Genomic DNA, 21,781 nt, shown 5'->3' with positions numbered 1-21,781 from the left:
TTTAATAAAAACTCATTGGTTTCCAAAAATATGAGTATATATTCTTAGAATTTAGTATCAAGTGATATTGGATAATTATAATACATTATTAATAATTTATTCAATGCAAATATTGTGTTGGTAACATTGACAATTATTAAATATTCCGATTAATTTAATTTATTTGGTAATTCTATTCTGACCTAATTATTTAGTTTTAATTAATAATTAACCTTCTCAAAAGAGAGAGGAGGCCTTAGCCCAGCAGTGGGACATTAACAGGCTGTTACTATACTGTACTGTAATTAATATTGTGTATAATTTTATTGGACATTGGCTAATTGGCCCAATGATCATCTAGTTCAATGACCAGCTAAAAAAGTTTAGTATAACAATATTAAGAAGACATTAAAAACCGTTTTGGTGCTCTAATTCTGTGTATTTCATGTATTTTATATATTCAGACCTCGAAATACCTCAGAAGCTGTTAATTTGAAGCAAAGGTTAACTTAAAGATACTATCAGAACACTTTGTTTTGATCAACCTTAAGTGTATAAGAAGAAGGTTTAGAATTGCAAAATAAGCAACAAGTTGTTATATCTGAAGTTTTATTTTATTGTTGTGTTGTTTGCAAAATAAAATAGATAAAGGAATGATGTTATTTTTATATATATATTTATATTTAGAACATAATAGAAGTTGGTCCTAACTAGAAGAAAGTAAATATAATAAAAACATAATGTCTGATTCCTATTTTATTAAACAAATGAACAAAAGTCAAAAAATATATTTAATTATAATTCTCTATTGGTAAGAAGAAAAACTTCATATGTCTTGACTATACAAGCTAATATTTACAAATGTATAAAAAACTATATAAAATTTCAAGTAAAATAAACTTTTTTTTATCAAGGTTGAAACATGTGAAAACTTATTCAGCCTTATATATACATATATAATGGGAGGTTCACATGATCACAACAAATAACTTTCTGTTAATCCAATTATAAAACTAATTTAAATTTTTTTTAAAATATTTAATAAGATAAAGAGAAGCTTAGGCCACATAAACTAGTGAAATTATTTCAAATTAATTAATTTTAACAATATGTGTACTATTTTAACAATAGGTGTACTAGCTCTATTGAGTACAAGCCTTTACATTTACTCATGTCTCATCGGGCCTCGTCTCGAATGGGATTTCGTGATAAATTATTATTTATTAAATATTTCTAACAAGGATTAAAATTGTGAAAGTTAAGATACAAAATATCGTTTGTTTTTTTACTTTAAGAAAAGTACATTAAGTGCTTGCCTTTATTCCATTTACTTGGGGCCGGCACTTTGTATTTTTATGTCGGCATGAAAAACTACTTGGCACACTTGCGTGCTCGGCCGCCTGCCTGACACCATCCCTTCGGAATGCTTTTGCTGGTGTGTTGGTTCTCCAACATCAATATAAAATAAATATTGCTTAGCCAGTTCTCACGACTACTACATGGAATGGGGTAGCTCCATTTACCGCCGTCAGAAACCACACGTTACTTTAACAGAATAAAATCCTTGACTGGATTTCCCGAGCTCGTCGTAAACTGACGTCGTTTCCTGTTAATATTAAGGAAACATACGAATGTGTTTTATTCAAATTGTATGGCCATATTAAGTGTTAGTAACGTATTAAAAATACAAATCCAAATCTGGTTTAAAAGTCTGAAGTCTAACTTTAGGGCTCTTTTAGAATTTGTGTTATGCTAACCCAACCACAATCCACTCGCAATCAACACAAGCGAGTGATCTCGTTTTGATTTTTTTTTAAATACCATCTAGCATAAAATAATAATTTGCGACACTAGCAATTTATGACGAGCTGTTTGGCGTGGTTGGTAGATACTTGCCTTTCACGCCGAAGGTTGTGGGTTCGATTCTCACCCAGGGCAGACATTTGTGTGCATGAACATGTCTGTCCTGAGTCTGGGTGTAATTATCTATATAAGTATGTATTTACAAAAGAAAAGTAGTATATCGGTTGTCTGGTTTCCACAGCACAAGCTTTGTACAAGCTTTATTTGAAATCAAATGGCCGTGTGTGAAATATCCCAGGATATTATTATTATTATAGTCTCATCATACATTTCATTTAATATTGGGTCATTATTGTTACAATATATATTAATAATATCAAGAAAATTTATTTTCTTAATGTCCCATATTTTATTAGTAGTCTCGTAAGTATGTCACAATTGGATAAAGAATTGCTCATATATATTGTATGTAGAAAGGGTTTAGTAAAAGCGGAAAGTGGAATAAATTAAATGCACTATTTTTTTTAAATAATTATAAAGCAATGAAGACACAACGTTTAAGGAATTCAGGTCTAATAATATTAGGTGTACATCAAAAAGGTTTTATTTGTTCCTCTATCTCTTTCTAATCCTAAAGGCGCGGCGTAGTTTTAATAAATGTTATATGTCGCAAAAAAATATCTACCCGCCAACATATAAATCATAGTCTCATACCGTTACGAACTGAAAGTAATCAATTCATAACAAGTGCCATTCAAATGCCATTTACGGTCAGTATATAATTGTGACACAAAGTCCATATTAAATCCATCGCAGGGGATGTAAAGGAATATTTAAAACATAAATAAAATACATTTGAAATCATATATGTATGCCAATGCTCATCGTAAGCGGTCAAACGGTCGATGTATATTAATACAAATTTATATAAATATATTTTTTATATTTAATATTGTGTTATGTATCTGAATAGATGACAGTCCTCTAAGAACTTAACACGTCTAAATATGTCATTGTTAGGAACAGTGTTATGTAATAAATTATATAATCTTACTTCTTATTATATATAATTCAATGAATAAATATAAATGTGAAAGTTTATGTGTTCGGATGTTTGTTACTCAATCACGTTAAAACGGCTGCACTGATGCGAGTGAAACTTAATACATAGTTAGATAATTGAGAAGAAATAGAAAATAGAGGTACTTTTTTAAATAAAAAAAATTTACAACATTTTAATTTCCTGGTGTAAGCGGGTCAGTTAGTAGCTTAGAATTATTCCACAGTAAATAACTAATGCGTATGTTTTTGTGCTTCTCGTTTGATTACGTTCCAAGTTTTTCAATGTCCTTGACTTGTGCCAAAAGCGACGGATAACTCGTTTCTTTTTGGAAGTGCATTATGAAAAATAAACCGCTATTGCCGTTAGTGACTATTTACGATCGTATGTAAAACTAGCTAAAGCCTCATTAACACCGTTCGCCGAGTAGTTGCGTTCCGTTTGTACATTAAATGACTAAACTTGTAGGCATTTGTGACGGTGCCACAAAAAAATGTACGTATATTTTTTTTAATTCACCGTTAACGAAGAATATGTGCCAACGGTAAAAAGTTTTTCGACCGCATTTTTTTAGTATTTTAATAAGATACAATTTTGCGTCTATTAATCAAAATCATTACCTAAGTAGGTTCACAAGCATTTTTGACTAGCTTGTTAAAACTCACAGCTGCAGTATTCATTCTGTAAAGTCACTTTATTACTCACCCGTGAAATGGTGATATACTGTTTTGATGCGTGTGTCAATGTCGCATATCACTTGACCTATCTCGACCGAATTCTGTGGTGAGTTTCGAGTTTGCCTTTACAGAATAGTCCTACTGGCTTATGCCCTATGTGAAACACTCGGAACCCTATTACCGATAGGTGCAGGCATTTACGGAGTAAGGATTAGCTTCGGTATATTCTCAAAGTGTCAATGTCAATAGATGATTGTACCATTAGTATCCAGCCCGTGTGTTCGTTTGCCTGCTCGTGACATATAATTAAAAAAAAAACTTCTTTTTTATAGTATACGAAGTATGCGGACGAGCATATGGGCCACCTAAGTGGTCACCAACGCCCATAGACATTGTGAGAAATGTTAACATCGCTTAGATCGCCAATGCGTCACCAACCTTGGGAACTAACATGCTGTTAACCTTGTGCTTGTAATTACACTGGCTCACTCACTCTTCAAATCGGAATACAACAATACCAAGTACTGCTGTTTTGCGGTACAATATCTGATGAGTAGGTGCTACCTACCCAGACGAGCTTGCACAAAGTCCTACCACCAGTTGATAAGTTATGAAAAAAAAACTATGACATGATATGTTGTATATCTGTGCATTAAGGTAAATTTATGTTATTTATGAATTTTATAAAACCAAATAAGGGACATACTATTTACTTTAGTATAATTATAATCCGCTCTCGGATACCAGTACATCATAGTTTTTCTTAGTCATCAGTGTGATATCATCAGCCGCCTAACTTGACGATACATGACGAGTTATAGAAACTATTCACGGATATCAATAATTCGGTTTTATATATATAATTAGTTTGCACTTTTACTTTCGACGTTAAACTTTTTTATGTTTTTTAGTAATGAAGAGGTAAAAGTAAAATATATCAGCTTTACTTATAAACGTTGCTTAGCGTTCGTTTACTTAAACACTGATTTCTCTCTTTCTGACATTAATGGTTTGACATTCGAAAGAAGAAACAGTATTGTATAACTAATCACTCGATAAAACTAAACTTATAAGTGAGGTCGTTAATTGTTATTATTACAAAGTTTGGGTTTCCATGATATACTAGTCCGATTAAAAAAAACTTTTTGCGTTATAGACCATTTATTGAGAAACGTTATGTACCATATAACATCACGTTACGACCAACTAGCTAGAAATTAAATATCTAAATATGTGTTGTTGTTCTTGCAATTCTTCGTGTGTATGTAATCATACTGACTCACTCATCTACTTAAACAGACGTAAAGGAAAAATGTAATTGGTAAATAAAAACATTGTAATCGCAGCAATATTGTTATCAGTCAATCTATTACTATCATTAGATAAAACGCATATTTTCTAAGTATATTTTATATCTTAACGATACAAAATTAATTTGTACTCATTAAGCGCCTTTGTATAATACCTTAATTAGTTTTTTCCATATAAGGAAAGTAATGTCTGTTTCGTCGTCCCTAAGCTGTAAAGTCATTCTGACAAGTTTTTTTTCTCCTTGTTTTGAATATATAACACGAAAAACCATATTATTTACATAAAAAGCGATTACAGTGGCTGCGTTTTAAAATTTCAAAAGATTAAACGCAAATTAATACAGATCATACTATTCGTTACGATTTTTTTTCTATCAAGTCTGTAATGATTTTTATTTGCTATAAATAAAAGATACTGGTTACAATTTAACAAAAAAAATCCGCTGAACGTGAAATGTTGGATATGTGTTAACAGTAAACTTCTTCACCGTTATTTTCATGCATTGTTATTATATTATTTTAATGTTTCGAATAATATAATGGAAACGTATTTATATAGTGTTGTTTGTATAATATTTTGGGGTCGGAAATCGGGACAAACAAACTCGCGAGGAATTGAAAATTTTAGAAGTGTGTGTTGGTTGGCACATCGCCTATTATTTGCATGTGTCTCGAAATTGTATATTATAGAATGTGGTTAATAAATAACGAAGCCAGTGATGACAACATACGACAGCCGACGTTTTACCATAAAGCGCTTTTAGAATGTTCTTAGTGCCAAAGATGTACCCAGAATATAGAATTGTCTTGAAAATATTGTGTTAAATATAGATTGTTACAAATACAAATATATATATTAAAATATGTGGGGCAGTATTAACCTATATGTCAAAAATATTTTTGAATTACTCGATTTTCTTATTCCACTCCGCTCCAATACCGGTTGGTTTGGATACACGTGTGACAGAATTTTTATCGACTATAAAATCATTATAGTCGATAAAAATCTCAGGATGTTTTCCTTCACCGTCGAACACGAGATGAATTACAAACACAAATTAAGTATATGAAAACTCGGTACCTAGGCTGGATGAACCCGCGATTCTCGGCTGAGGCAATTTCAGCTTTATTAAATCATCATCATCATCATCAGATCGCAATCCACTGCTGGATGAAGGCCTCTCCCAAAGTTCGCCAATGATACCGGTTTTCCGCCATCCGCATCCAGTTTGGTCTCGCCACCTTCATGTTTCTTATTTTTTAATTTTTTTTATTCGATTAATGTAATATCATGTTCGTTTCTCACGTATAAATCAACTCGTTTTCGTTTTTAGAGCCGACGCGAGAGGTGAAAGTGACGTGTGGCGTTGTTTCTTTACTCTTAACTGGGTTACCTTAATTTATTTAAAAAAAATAACGAACTCTATTGTAATGTTGACGTTTTGTTCGGTATTTAATAGTTCGCGGCCATTTTTCTCGACCGCAAAAGGCTTGAATTTAAATGCTCGCTTAATAAGCGTCCATTGAAATTTTAAACATTGCAATTGCAGCAAAATATATATTTAAAATTAAAAGCGAAAGAATATCTTTCTACTGAAAAAGTTTTAATAGTTTAGTCTTTATTTACATTAAGTATATACATATAAAATTACAAATAGCTACATTACAAATCAAGACCCCGTGGTATATAAATAAAATCTAACATATTATATATAATAGAATATAATAAATGTTTTATAAACAATAAAAGTTGTTATAAGAAGGTATTATAGTAGGAAATGAATATCTATTTACCTTTTGAGGACGCTAGAGAATGAGGAAGCGCCGTTTCTTATGCAAAATAATCGTACAAGACAATAGGAACTTCTCGAGTAAGTATTTATAGATTTGTCCCTGTTCTTGGTTCGTTGTTTTATCTTTTATTGTTTGTAACGACCCATCATTGCACTTCCGTCTAGTATCAGGTTCCAATTCACGTGCAGTTTTAAAGAATAATATAATTAAAATACTTCTTTTAAGTTGTTTAGTTTATTTACATATTATGTCGTCTTTATCTCATGTACATAAATATAAGCTTTCATTTATTAAAAAAATATACATACTACACGGTAAGATTACTAAACGCAAATGTTTTTACGTCCTTGTCTTATTTTATCTGCTTTATCTGTGTGTTTTTTTTTGTGTGATTATATGAAACTACGTATTATGATATATTATTATATTCAATAAGTAACTTTATATTTTTACTAGATCCCTTTGATAAGTATACAAATTTCCCCAGTGAAAAAAAAATACATATTGACTGTAATGTTTCGTAATAAATGATGCATACAGAGATATGAAGAAAATGGAAACCTACATTTTTATGTCGGTTAATAAATATAAATGTACCGATACGATATATTATTGGAATAAATAAAGTAATGATTAAGGGTTGACTCGCCCCTATCCTTTGTTGTCTGCACAATGCACTTATGTTCGATCTTAAATATACGAATGTTTCAATTTATTAAATACATAAAAATGTCAGCTTTTTTTCTATTGATATTGTGTGGTTATATTAAAAAAATAGATATAATATTCCAAATATGTGTTGCCAGTTTTTAAATTCATATCTCCCTATAAAGTAAAACATTAAATTTGTATATCATACGAACCGCAATTCATTTAAATTTTTCACGGCTATGGCTGTTTCATACAGTTAACCATATTGATTGACGGTTCTTGTTAGTGTTTCGCTCCTAAGAGTCGTAACATAACATAAGTTGTATACCTTCTTCAGTGAACGGGCTATTTAACTCAAAAATATTTGTTTAAATCAGGCCTGTGGTTTCCGAGAATAGTCCTATAACCTTTAAAGCCTACCTTATAATTATAACAAAAGTATATAACCAAAGAGGAGTGAACACTAATAAACTACTTTGACATTGAACTGACGCGGTATCTTGGATAATTTATTATTACTTTTATTACGGATTCGCAAAATCTTGGCGTTTTGAATGTCGATGAAGTTGTCATCGGAGCTGGAAGTAAAATAAAAGTGGGATATAAGTAGTTATGTGGAACGGAGTTTTATTATGAATAAATATATATCAATAAGACCTTTATTATATTTTTTAGTGCGTAATATAGCATAACTGTTAACAAATCGCATGGAATATGTAAATGAAAGGTGAGTTTATCTCTACCCCTTCGATTGGAGTAGGGTATGGATTATATTTTGAATATTAAAATAATAGTGCATTAATTGACCCTAATTGAAGAATAAACTAAAAATATTAACATATTTTGAATCATTTTACTGTACGTTTTACGTTGAACTCGGATTAGATTGCAAGATTACATTGATAATCCCTTGTGCGAACGGCATGGTGTTTACATATTAAATAAAGTTATATTTGATTATGATTACATTATTTTAATGGTTTATGAACATTGTAACAATAAACATTACAAAAAGCGATTTGCGCGTTCGTTTTTCGTGTATGGTTATGTAGGGCAGGTGAATGTTTGTTAATACCCGTTCATTGTCTTCTATCTGTTTTCACGTCTGTAACCGTATTGCTAATAAAAAAAAAACTATGCGATGTGTTTTCCATAGAATGTAATTTTATATTTGTGCACATATTTGTTTCGACATAAACATAAATGAAAGTTCTGACGTGTTTTCACACTTGACAATGTATTTTTTATGCATAAAATATAAAGGCGGACTGGTAAATCGGCTTACTGTTTGGTAGAATATCTGATTAACTGATGGTACCTATCCAGACGGGCTTGCACAAAGTCCAACCTCTAACTACAATATTGCCAGTAATAGAGTATTGCCAGTATTAAAAAAAAATGCAATATGTTTTCCATGGGATGAAAAAAAGGGTTCAAGGGATTGTTTTTTTTTATATATACGCTTTCGTTGACTTCTACCCATGTTTTAAAATGTGTCGCCTTACTGCCACTAATAAAATAATTGTGCGATGTGTTCTTCATAATATAAAATATATATATATATATAACTTAGCTCACTTGTTAAAAAATTATGGCTTTTGATTATGTTAGTTAGTAAAGGAAACATGTTATTTAATATTTAAAGTCTTAATAACAAATGTGCATATTTATCGTATATATCTATACGAAACCGGTTTTATCATCGGAAAATACGTAAAATACGTGTAATGTAAATACACAAGACGATATATTTAGCTTGCTTATTATATATTTTATATTTTCCTTGTAGAGCAGATAAGCAAATTAGAATAAGAGAATTCAATCTCAAATTCCTTTTCTCGAATATTCCAAATACTGTTACTTTGTTTTAGAGTTTTGTGCAAGCTTGTCTAGGTAGGTACCATATCGTGAAAGTACCGGAACACAACATCGAGATAGTTTGAAAGGTGAGTTACCAAGTGTAACCACAGGCGCAACTAAATATATACGGTTAGAGACGATGGGCGGTCTACTTACCATCAGCTGGCCCATTTGCCTCTGCCTACCTATTTTTAATTAAAAAAATAATTCTAGTACTACTTATTTTGTTTTATTTTTTCCGCAGTATACAATTATTAATTAGAATGCTTTCAAGGCACAGGCATAATGCAGCATTATTACGACTGTAAATAAAAAAAAATCTAAGCTAAGAAATAGAAAAGTGGGTCATCAGAAACTGATGTTGAATAACCATTGTTGCAAAGTGCAAGATGAAGCCGGTATTTATATTTCGAGTAGGATTTGGCAAAAATATTTTCTAGAAATATTTCGCGAACTTGCTATAACATGTCTTGAATATGGTAATCGTATGCGCGTTTTTTACAATCGCTCTATTTTTTTGTAAGAGAATTCGAGACTTGCTATGTTTTAAATTCAACGTAAACAAGGGATGTCTATTTTTTTGTATGGTATTCGGTTTTTTAATTATGAGATAAAATCATAAAACTAACCAAAATTAAGTTACTATTGGGTTATAAAAAAAATGTATAAAACGTATTATTAATTAAATGAAATATATAATAATAATTAAAATAGAATGACAACACTAAAGCTAAAAAATGCAACGTCAATGTTGTTTAGCGTTTTTTTCATTCGTGAGTAAAACTTCGCGCTTAAAACAAATTTTAGAAATATACATAAAACATTTTTGATACAATATATTTCTTTAATTTTAAGATATAATTATTCGAAATGATTCAGGACTTTACAGGAAGATCTGTGCTTATTCAAATAAACTCTTTACCTTAAAAGGTAATGTAAATATAATGTAAGGTATTAAGTATTTTAATTTTTTTTTTAAATGTCTTAAAAACTGAAATTATGGATGTGGATTAGGTTAACTTTAGTTTAATATGTTTTATCATTGATATATTTAATAAACACGTGTATTTTTTTTTTATTTGAAACTGATATCAATTCGCCGCTAATGGTTTTTTTTTTATATTAGCAAAGCGGACAAATAAATAAGTGGTCTACATTCCCCGTAGACATTGACACTGATTGAAATATCAACAAACTAACTTTCAGCCGCCGCTTCGTACGTGAGTGTGTGGGTGCTGAAGGTGTTAGTTATGTTTTATGTATTATATGTCTAAATTATAAATTTCATAATGATCGGTTGAGTAATTCAGTCAAAGGGTAACAAACAAAGAAACAAATTCACTTTACTAAAACGTATTTATAATATTAGTTAGGATGCGTCACCAGCACATTGGCAATGTGAGAAATGGTTTCCATGGAAACTAAGACATTATTTCCCTTGTGACTTGGATAGTGGCTATGTTATCATAAAAACAAACACTTTATTACAAAATGTTGCCGTTTGGCTGAGACTGGATTTCAATGAGATTTAGTAATTAGTTGTATCAAAATATTGTTAAATCAAGTAGGCTCTTATAAGAACTTCCGAATTGTCATAAAGCTACCATCGTTTTGGAGTATATTCTACAGTTGTCAGTTGTTACTTTTTTCTACCAATTAAATTAGGTGAATGGGAATAGTAATCAAATACAATTAACTTATTATTCTGAATTCTCATTTGCTTAATTGTGTGTATATTCATTTGGTGCTCGGCGATGCAGTAAAACATCGTTAAGTTAATCGCATGTGTCGGATGAAAATCTGCCTGAACATGTGCATCCCAACAGGAATTGGAGCAGCTTGGTGGAATAAGTCGTTCCCAGCAGTGTTAGGATATCAGTAGAATCACTTACTTTTTTATTGTATTTAAGCTTTAGATGTTTTATACGTGATTAGATTTCTATATTAAGATTATATTACAGCTGTCATGCTATTTGACATCTGACCTCGTAGCTTACTAAGTCATAAAATCTTACGTAACTATTTTTTTTAATTATGTAAGTAGTTCGAATGTGAAAATACATAATTGTAATAACGGGTGAACGCTCGAAGCGAACGACGGATGTAAAAAATATTATTATTAATTATATTAAAATTTCACAGCTTCAAATCAGATCGTTTGGACGTTTCCTGGTTTTTATAACAACGTTGTATCGTACTGTGATAAAGTAAATAATACATCAGTGAAAAATGTGCATTGTTACAAATAGTCTTATTTGAGAACTATTTCATACTTTTATGAAAACTTGTCATTGTATTTTTTTTCTGGTTTATGAAATAAGGTATATCAGTACTATGCCATTATGATTAAAAAAAAAACATTATAAAAAAATTGTTGAACAAAAAGTCATAACAAGGTCAAAGAGTCAAAACAATAGGTTAGGCAAGCGATTCTAAATTTAAAATTTTAATATATAATTAAAATATTGTCATTATAAGGAAGAGAAAAGGGAAAAAATATTTCATATTTAAATAACAAATGTCATCACAGTTATAACATTCGTGTAAACTAAGAGCACTAACCTAACCTGTGCTTATGTAATGTACCATGTTTCTCATGTCCAATATAATTTTACTTTCAAAGTTCCGATAGCAACTTTGCCGACGTTTAAAATGCCATAGATTCTTTAAAATCTCGACCAATGACATCGCGTCAATTCAATGCCAAAGTTGTTTATTTTTCTTTATTCGTCCTGTTGTTGGAAAAGACATACATATAGAAACTTCGCAGTTAAAACTTTATTCTCAGAGCGTTTAAAAATCATCGCTGTATTTTAATATAACTTAAATTGCTAGTAGCGTTTTTTGACAACATAGCCGTAAAGTAAATGGATTCCTAAAGTCAAAAGCTATCCGTATATTTCGTCGCATGCACACTCGCTAGTCTAGTACGCAATAAAAACTCCCCCGTTGCCTTTGTAAACGATCCTCGTTTGACTTTTTCAGATATTGGCATTCGTTCTATTGACTTGAAAAACGTCATCGTTTAAACCCGCTTTATTTGCAATGATCTTGAACGGGTTTGTTCTCGTACATTTGTTTGTTGATCCGAAATAAGCGAATCGTAATTATGATGTACGCTTTTTTTTTTGTTTTCGTTTTGTTAATCCCAACACAATGGTGGTCTGGGCAAAATTTGCGCCCTGGAAAAAAACAAGGCATAACAAATATTTCGCAACAAAAATGAACGTTTGTATGTATTTAGTTCTATTCGGTTTTACTTTTTAACCGGCTTCGAAAAAGGAGAAGGACGTATTTGATTCGTCTATTAAATATATGTTGGAGTATAACTTTTTTCGTTCATGAACCGGTTTTGATGATACTATTCGCGTCAATGTTGGTTGTACTATATTAATTTCATTGGTAATTGCGTAAATTAGTTAAATTTAAAATAGTAAAGAAATCTATTATGTTTATTGTAGAAGATGCATTGTGAGCCAAATGCGGCAGCCTTATTTGCTAATATTGACGGACGAAGCCCTGTATTACATATTGTTGTTTTTCCGTTTCTACAACCAAGATAGTTTGAGCTGGTTAAATGTTGGTGTGTAGTTATGAAATCATGTCTTATATCCGGTTGCAATATCAATTTAAAATGGATTTATTTAGTTTTGTTTATATGTACATAAAACTCAATATGATAATAAATATAAATGCAATATTAACATATAACAGTTTGACATACATTCTTTTGATGTTCTTATGATAATTCAACTTTTTTTTGTCGCTGCAAAAACGCGTTACGTGTTTCCCCCACGGGAACAGTGGTATTTATATATATATATTGTATGGTAGCGCCACGGGATCTCTTTTGCATGCTACCGTAACGCTCAATGATAATTCACCTAAGCCAAGTTGTGTAATAGCCTTGCCAATGTGTATAGATGGCGGTGACCATTTGCCGTCAGGAGGCTCTAAGGAGCTCTAAGGAGGAGGAAATAAAAAATATATACATAAATGAAAAAAAAAATAATGGTAAATATTCTTAATTGTAATAAATGAAAATTAATTGGCAATATATAATTTAATGTAACTTCGGTGATTAGTGTTTCAAAGTTAAAGAAACCTTTAGACAAACGAGTTTGAAATTAAATTAAAAGCAAAAGAGTCCGCCCACTCTTGCATCTTGGTATTCATTAGGAAATTTAAAGCAGTGCGCCAGTAATTAATTCCGACTTGGAAAACTCTATGAAAAATCTAACCGTCTTTTGACTAAAGAATTATAGATTCCTTATGGAATTTCCATTAAAAATGACAACAAGACCCTTATGGTAACCTGGTTGCCTATTTTAGCATTTACGCGTCTTTTTTTTAAAATATAACTTTTTTTATAATACAAATTACAAGAAATCTATAAGTGGGTAAGGAATTTATGGCCAGTACTCAATTGGCCTTAAATTCCTGTATGTGTGTGAAGTGGTATTTCGCTTGAATGGTTTTCTAATTGAATCTTATGTAATAAAAAAAACGTTAATGTATTATATTTCCCCGATTAAGCAATTAGGATTAACATTTTTGGCTTCGTTAGCTTTAATATATAATAAATAATTACCATGCCAACAATTTGTTGTTTGCGTAGAAAAAATGAAATTCATTACTCACATATATACATACATTCCTGAATTATAAATAGCCTTATTTATAGATACGCTAACACGGCTGATTGATTAGGATTTGTGCTTAATTACAAAATAATGTGTTTTTCAATATTTCTATTTAAATAATAATTACACAGATTAAAAGATAAAACAAAAAAAATAGCTGAAATTCTTAAAGTAATTTATATATCTACATTAAAAGTTCTTTTGTTTCGTCTTAAGTACAAAGCGAATATATTAAAGGATCCACTGAATGGCGAAATGATGCTGAGTCGGAATGTTGTAAAAAACAAAAAAAAAAAAAATTAAGTTTATAAGTCACTATTAAATTGTTGCAGCTTTATGCATATAAAATTTTACTCTTTATAATAACAATACAACTTGGCATTCTTCTTAATGCCCATACATAAAACGAGTTTTAAAAACACAATACAAGGTCTATCGTCAGCCTTTGTAACTGTTATATTATTTACATGTGGCAATACTCAATAAGTCGTGGCGCGTATGTTTAAATATGTATTTCGATTATTATATATTATTGATTGTATCTCAACATACTATCACAGCTTATGTACTCTTAATATATGAATATAATATATAAAATGAGATTATTATTATGACAATGCGAATATAAAAAAAATGTGTGTAAAGGTCAAATCCCTAATGTTTCAATATAAAACATCTAGTCGTATTTATAGTAAAAAAAACATGCCAAAAATAGTATGCAATATGTAATCAGAAATATTTATTTTGTCAAGAGATGTGTTGGTATTAATAACTACCCGCCAGAATGTTCGTTAACAGACGTTGAATAACTACTAAATTATCATGGCTTATGTAAGTTTATATAAAATGGTGAAATGAGGTATATTACTATCAAGCCAAACGGGCTTAGGGCATCAGACAGCAGTAAGCTGGGAGATGATATCGTCGTCCGGACTGATATTGGAACAGCGGTCATTCTTAATGTTGACTAGCCTACTAATAGGTTATAACACACACGTGTGAACGCAAATACTGCTCCATTGTCCAGTCCCTTTAATGTCATTGCCCGATAAGACAGTCAAGCGGAAAGAGGTCAGGGACAAAAGCAAAGCCTTTGTTATACCACGGTAGTGTATGACTTGCTATTCTACCAATCGACCAACTAAGAAAGTCAGCTATTAGACCAACGAAGCCGTTTAATACTAGCAAATAAGACTTGAAAAGACGCGCAAACAATTTGACCGCTATTGGCTGTAGTTTTTTTTTCCGTACGTAATATTGCGTATGCAAATCGGGAATGTGTAAAAATATCACGACATCTTTATTAGTGTTGGTTCTCTGTTAGCATATTTAATATGCGGTTTACGTTCAGCCCGCTTCCATGTAGTGAGCACGGAAGTGTATGTAATCACTCGCTGCCTTTGACGCTGCAACAAAAGTATTTTAAGAAATAAATACGGCATCACGATGAGTTGTGCAAATAGATACAAATAGTGTGGAAACATACACTTCCTTCGCTGTTCTCCGGAGTTATTTTGTAGGAACAGACTCAATACTCGACTTGAAACTCAATTGTGGACTGGAAGTTTGTTTTATGACTTTAATCATCTATGTAAATAAGAACGAATGTTGGTACTCAACTATTCATGCGTTCCTCAACTATTCATGCTTTTGTCAGGAAATTCCTGGCCTAAAAAACAATAAATTTTCTTTATATGTTTTTTTTTTAAATATGAATACTTTACGTATCCACCATATATTACCAGTGACGGTAGTTAGTAAAATTATAATGTTTAAATAATAATTAAAATAGCATCTTAGAGTAATTTACTAATCTGATCGCTCATCGAGTGTCAAATTATTTTCTTGAAGAATATATTTGCTGTAGTCAGGCAGATATTGTTATCGTCCTTTCTATGACCGTTGCATCGTATCAACATTCCACGTTGTATTATAATATGTCATGACTGGGTCAGACACGCTATTATCGGCGAATGGAAGGCCAACGTTAGCGGCTCGCGAAAAATAGATTATCGTTTCGATTTATCGCTGTTTTTTAGAGCCAGCGATAAAATTCCTTTGATTTTTACTATATATATATTTTTTATTGTTTATTGATATCGTTTATAATAAATATACGCAAATTAATCGTAAACCTATTTGGTCATGGAAATCACTTCCATAAAAACATATTTTTATTTGATAGGAACATTATGTTCATGTCATATTTGTTAGATTTTGCAAAACAATTGCAAATTTCAAACATTAAAAAAAAGTTAATAAAAAAAATCCGCATAGAAACAGGCGTTCGAGAAGTTTTTTGTCATAAAGACTATAGACAGTGATATATATATAGCGCTAAAACGAATATACGAGATAATTATTAATGTAGTCGTAGATTTATGATGATTTTTATTGATTTGTTGAGATTTTTATGCGGCGTAGTCGTAGGGCTAGCTAATTACTGTTGCTCGACTTGATCCCTTTATCCCATTTATTTCTGGTCGGTGTAATGTGTTCTAATAACACTTCAAGGAAAATGATTTTGGCAGACTTACGGCTGGCCGTTAGCCTGTCGCCAACTTACCTTGTTTTTTCTCTGGTTGATTGGTCTATTAGTTTTCGGTTACTATGTTATCAAAAATATATATTACTATATATATTTTATATATAGTAATATATATTTAAGTGCACGTCGTGTCTGTCTGTGTGAACGCGATGAACTCAAAAACTATTGAACGGATTTTCATACGGTCTTCACCATTGAATGGAGTGATTCATAAGAAAGGTTTAGGTGTATAATTCATTCATGGTTTTATATTAACGGGCTGAAATATGACGGTGATCGTTGAATGTCTGACTGAAGTCGTTTAACAGTCGAAACAGAGTGATATGTATTACGATATAAAAGTTTTTTGTAAACCATTATTCTACCTTTGCAAAGTCGGGACGGAAAGTTAGTACGTAATATACATAATAGAGAAGAAACAAAAAAAATGGTGAAAAATAAGTATTTATATATAACGGCAGTCTTAGTCTTAAAGAACGATCTCATTCAGACAACTTTTCGATAAACCACATAAGATTGATTACATAGATAAGCCATCCAATTGAGCAAGCTAAAAAAAGCCATCCAATTCTATAATAATTCATTATAATGCAATCGTGGAAGTAAATTAAAAAATATATATAACAAAGCTAACTATTAATCGCAGCTCAATAAGTTGAAAACAAAAAAAAAAACATTTGTAGTCGCTGATGTGTAAAATATTTATAAATTCCACAGATAATTAATGAATACGACATCGTAATTATATAAAAATAAATACTGCTATTTATTTAGTAACACCCTTATGTTGTTTCATCCCGGTGGTACTTATTACTTATTCACATCTTATTTAGCTCCAAATAGCGGCATTGTTTGCGTGATAAATTGTTTCCATCTCAAGGAAATAACTCGTATGGAATGATAATGTTACATATTTACTACCACGTAGTTCGTACTTATCGACCAGCACTCGACTTGCCTGCCCTTGAAACATAAAGCAGACATGCATTTGCATGTATTTTAATAAAACACGCTTGGAATATAAATCCGTCGCCATGAGCAATTAAATTTGGTACATTTTTTAATTTTTTTTTTTTTGGTGAACTTTTGTTGGGTTTATTATTTTCTTTATGGCAAGGGAAACGGACGAATTCATCACCTGATGGTATGTTAATCTGTTGATATGTTCTTACGGGACATATCTCTTTTTCGGACTCAATAACTACTAATGTTAAGTAATTGAATGATAAATGTTGATTTTATTTTTGACAATTAATTTCAATTATGTATATTTTTTACTTTAAATATTTAATACTAATTTAATCAATTATTTAATATTATTCTTAATATAATAATTATAAATAATATTCAATGTCTTTTTTTTCACTTCTTTTAACTCGTATTAATGAGTTATTTTTATATGGTAAATGTGTTCATTTCATTTTTTTATTTTCTCAGTAAAGATAAATTTTTAACACAGTCAATGGACAATTAACACAATATTTGGCTTGGCATTAAGTTGGCGTTAAAAGTTATAAATAAACTGTTAAGGCTTCTTCTGTCCTTGTCTCTTTATGAAAAGAAAGTTTGGAACATATTCCACTGTGCTGCTTTAATGTTGGATACAAATTTGGGGGAATTCATCCAACACACGCAGGGAACCAACCGGAAGCGCCGGATGATTTCTATCGCCGTTGAGTATTAGATAAATTATTATCAACACAAATTAATCAAATCTTCCGTTAAGATTAATGCTTTCTCATGAATGTTGACGAGCCGGTTGGCGTGGTTGGTAGAACACTTGCCTTTCACGCCGAAGGTTGTGGGTTCGATTCCCACCCAGGACAGACATTTGTGTGCATGAACATGTCTGTTTGTCCTGAGTCTGGGTGTAATTATCTATATAAGTATGTATTTACAAAAAGAAAAGTAGTATATGTAGAATATCAGTTGTCTGGTTTCCATAGCACAAGCTTTATACAAGCTTAATTTGGGATCAGATGGCCGTGTGTGAAAAATGTCCCAGGATATTATTATTATTATTATTTCTAACTACTAGGTTATCTCGCCTGTAATTCCAGAGGTAGTGTCAAAATATTTTTAACATAAATGTTTTACATTATATTGTATGAGCAAAAAAGTATTTGCATAATTATACACCTATATTAATACGCAATCAATATATTGTTCTTTATAATAATATGTGCAAGAGATAAGTTTGTTGACCTGTATTGATTTTACGTGTATGAGAAAAACATTTTTATATATTTTTTTCATGAAAACGATCTTAATATAACTTTCTGATTTCTATATTCATGTTTTAACTGCCTTTTTTCAAATTATTATCAATCAAAATAAAAATAATTTATAACTTATATTGCAAACTCTAATTATCTTAAATATTTCTTATGACCAAAATATCTTAGAGTACTAGCGTAGCTTTTAACGCCTTTGAGTTGGCTAGACAGATATTCGTTTCGCCAGACGGCTGTGGTTTTTATGAGTTCTCTGACACGCGAGTGTGCGACGTGACGACGTACCCAGTTTATTTCGACCCTCAAACGCCGCTTAAGTATGTAAAAGGCCATTCAGTCATTGTACTTTCTTCAATGCATGTGTGATATGCCAAGCCAATTTTCGAGCTATATATTATTAAATATTTTCTGGCTCTAAGACTTAACAATTTGGTGATACTATAAAATAATTTCCACTGACAAGCATATAAGCTTATAACTCCTTTAACAATGATTAAACTCCGTTGTTGAAGTTTTTAATTAATGTTAACTTTGATTTTATTAGAAGTATACACTTTAATCCAATGTGTTAGTTCTTGGCCCTTATGGTAATTTTTTACTGTCTAAATCGATTGGAAGAGGAAGACAGTCTTTAATATTTATTGCACTTTAAAAATACTCGTGTAACATTGAAGCAAATATCAAAGAAGTAACGAGAAACGTATGATCTGATATGATCAGTGATCGAAATACAAAACTATTTATAATTTATCTTTAGTAACAGCCTTTGAATGTCCTTAAGACCTATAACCTAAGGCCTTCTCTCCCTTTTTTAGCGAAGGTTTGAATACACATGTGGCCGAATTTCAGTGACATTAGACACATGCAGGTTTCTTCATAATGTATTAGCTTAAAGCACGAGATGAATAATAAACATAAACTAAGCACATGTAAATCCGGCATGCTATATGTCTTTTATTCAATTAGACTTATACAAGCACTTTGAATCATCAGTAACAGTAAGAGTAACAGCCTGTAAATGTCCCACTGCTGGGCTAAGGCCTCCTCTCCCTTTTTGAGGAGAAGGTTTGGGGCTTATTCCACCACGCTAATCCAATGCGGGTTGTTGGAATACACATGTGGCAGAATTTCGATGAAATTAGACACATGTAGGTTTCCTCACGATGTTTTCCTTCACCGTTAAGCACGAGATGAATTATAAACAGAAATTAAGCACATGAAAATTCAGAAGTGCGTGCCCGGGTTTGAACCCATGTTTTTCGATTAAGATTCACGCGTTCTTACCACTGGGCCATCTCGACGGTTGAATCATCAAGATGACGAAAATATATTATATATTTATGATAAAGGTCGTGCTTGTTATGTAACATGTATCATTGTTGATTTTGCTTAATTCGAATTTATTACAATAATGAAGTGCATTTGGAGACTCAGTTCGTCTAACTTCAAGGAAAATCCAAATCAATTCATGCGGTAAATCGCTTTATATATTCGTTAAATTGGAAATTCTGATATTTTATATGAATAATCCGAGACAGCAATTCATAGTATTTTCCCTGTTAGTTCGCATGAAAACGGAAGTAACGGCTGTGTAGATGTACATATTGTTATATGTATCTAATTTTTATGTATGGATTCCATGATGTGAATCATATTAAAACTTGTACATTCGTTTATTTAATTGCGATCAATAGTTAATTATGTCCCCAATTTAAGAAAGTAAAAATATAACACAAATAAGTAATAATACCATTGCCACCATTCCATATTTATAATTTTAAAGCAGATTTTTTATTTTTTGATTGATATATATATATGACCTTTATGTAAATAATTCTTGTGTAAATAAATTTCTTAATATAACGAATTACCACAGATAACGATAAATAAAACGACAGACGTATTTTAAAAGCAGTCAAAGGTTATATCATAGATTGCACTTGCGGGAACTGAATAATACACAATAACTATTCATGTAATCAAAAAACGAAGCAATAGGAACGTGGGACAGTCGGTTTCGTCGAACGAGATCTGAAAGCGATGTTAGGACATGAAAAAAGTTAGTTTTTTGCCTTACATATAAATCGATTTTGTAATACCGGGTTAGGAGCCGATTGTTTTTTTAGTTACGCGTAGCAGGCCGTTTAAATCGTTCCTATATAATCACATACATGCAACTTCGACTGTTACGAAACGTTGTTTTAGTGGGACGTATTTGAATAACGCTTCGTATACAATTCTACTATCTGTATGCAAAATATAGTAACCAGATATAAATCAATGTTAATGTTTTATAAATATGTAAATCTCAACCAATTTATTTCAAATAAGCAATTTTGACCATGACATGGTTGATCAATTCGTGTGTTACTTTAATATGCACAATCGCAGTAATAAATTGTGCGATTGTGCCACAATATATTTAGGCTATCGGGCTGTTTGTTGATATTGTTTTTAGGGTAATTATATTACTTTTAAATTATCGTACTGTAATCATAAATAATCATCATTTGTTCGTGGCATTTCAGCAACTTTTATTATAGTACATTATAGAAAAAGGTATGCGCTGTAGCGATGGGAGTCTTAATTTGTACGCCATCGTCTGTAATAATTGTTTACTCAGACTGGATTCATAAAGACCATTGATATTCAAATTATTGATTAAATATAGAAGCATGGAATTTAATGATACTTACAACTAACTACTGTTTCGGAAAAGAAAATACCGAAGATAAGAAACGCTCAAAGAAACTCGGACGGTTTTTTTTTCCATTTTTAAAAGAAATGGTGAAATGCCAAGAAGCGTTTTATTCCCAAGGTGAAGCGAACTATGTAATAAACTTTTAAATCTAAACAAGATATAGTTTGGTCGTTTTATTCCTGTTGTAAAATTATATACCCAAGAGAGCCAACAAAAGAATTACCGACTATGTAGTCGAGTAAAAGTTATAAGTTAGTGTTTGTTCCTTGTATTAATGTTTTAAATATCAAAATTTTGGTAATAAGAGTAAGATAATAAAATACTTTATTTACTGAATGTACATATTCGAAAGATATTCGGAAATATGTATTGAGAAGTAACAAATATTTAGCGATAGAATAAGTAATAAGTGAGTATTAACATGAGGGATTCTCTGAGCTGAAATATTATAACATTATTAGTACAATTTTAAAAATAATGTGTATTTTTACGTTTGCGATATTCTTTCTTATTATCATGGC

At 31.0% G+C, this 21,781-nt stretch overlaps 2 protein-coding genes across 2 annotated transcripts in view; both read left to right on the top strand.

Annotated features, from left to right (window-relative positions):
- The window catches only part of LOC126772874 (ADP-ribosylation factor-like protein 6-interacting protein 4), a 143,118-nt gene that overhangs the window by 69,634 nt on the left and 51,703 nt on the right, over positions 1 to 21,781 (top strand). The gene's annotated exons all lie outside the window — the stretch shown is intronic.
- Positions 1 to 21,781, top strand: part of LOC126772811 (E3 ubiquitin-protein ligase RNF19B-like) — a 60,072-nt gene that overhangs the window by 2,546 nt on the left and 35,745 nt on the right. The window lies entirely within an intron of this gene.

Source organism: Nymphalis io, chromosome 13, assembly GCF_905147045.1.
Source record: "Nymphalis io chromosome 13, ilAglIoxx1.1, whole genome shotgun sequence".
NCBI lineage: Eukaryota > Metazoa > Arthropoda > Insecta > Lepidoptera > Nymphalidae > Nymphalis > Nymphalis io.
Note: the sequence above shows the minus strand (reverse complement) of the source record. Positions and strands in the feature narration are given on the sequence as shown.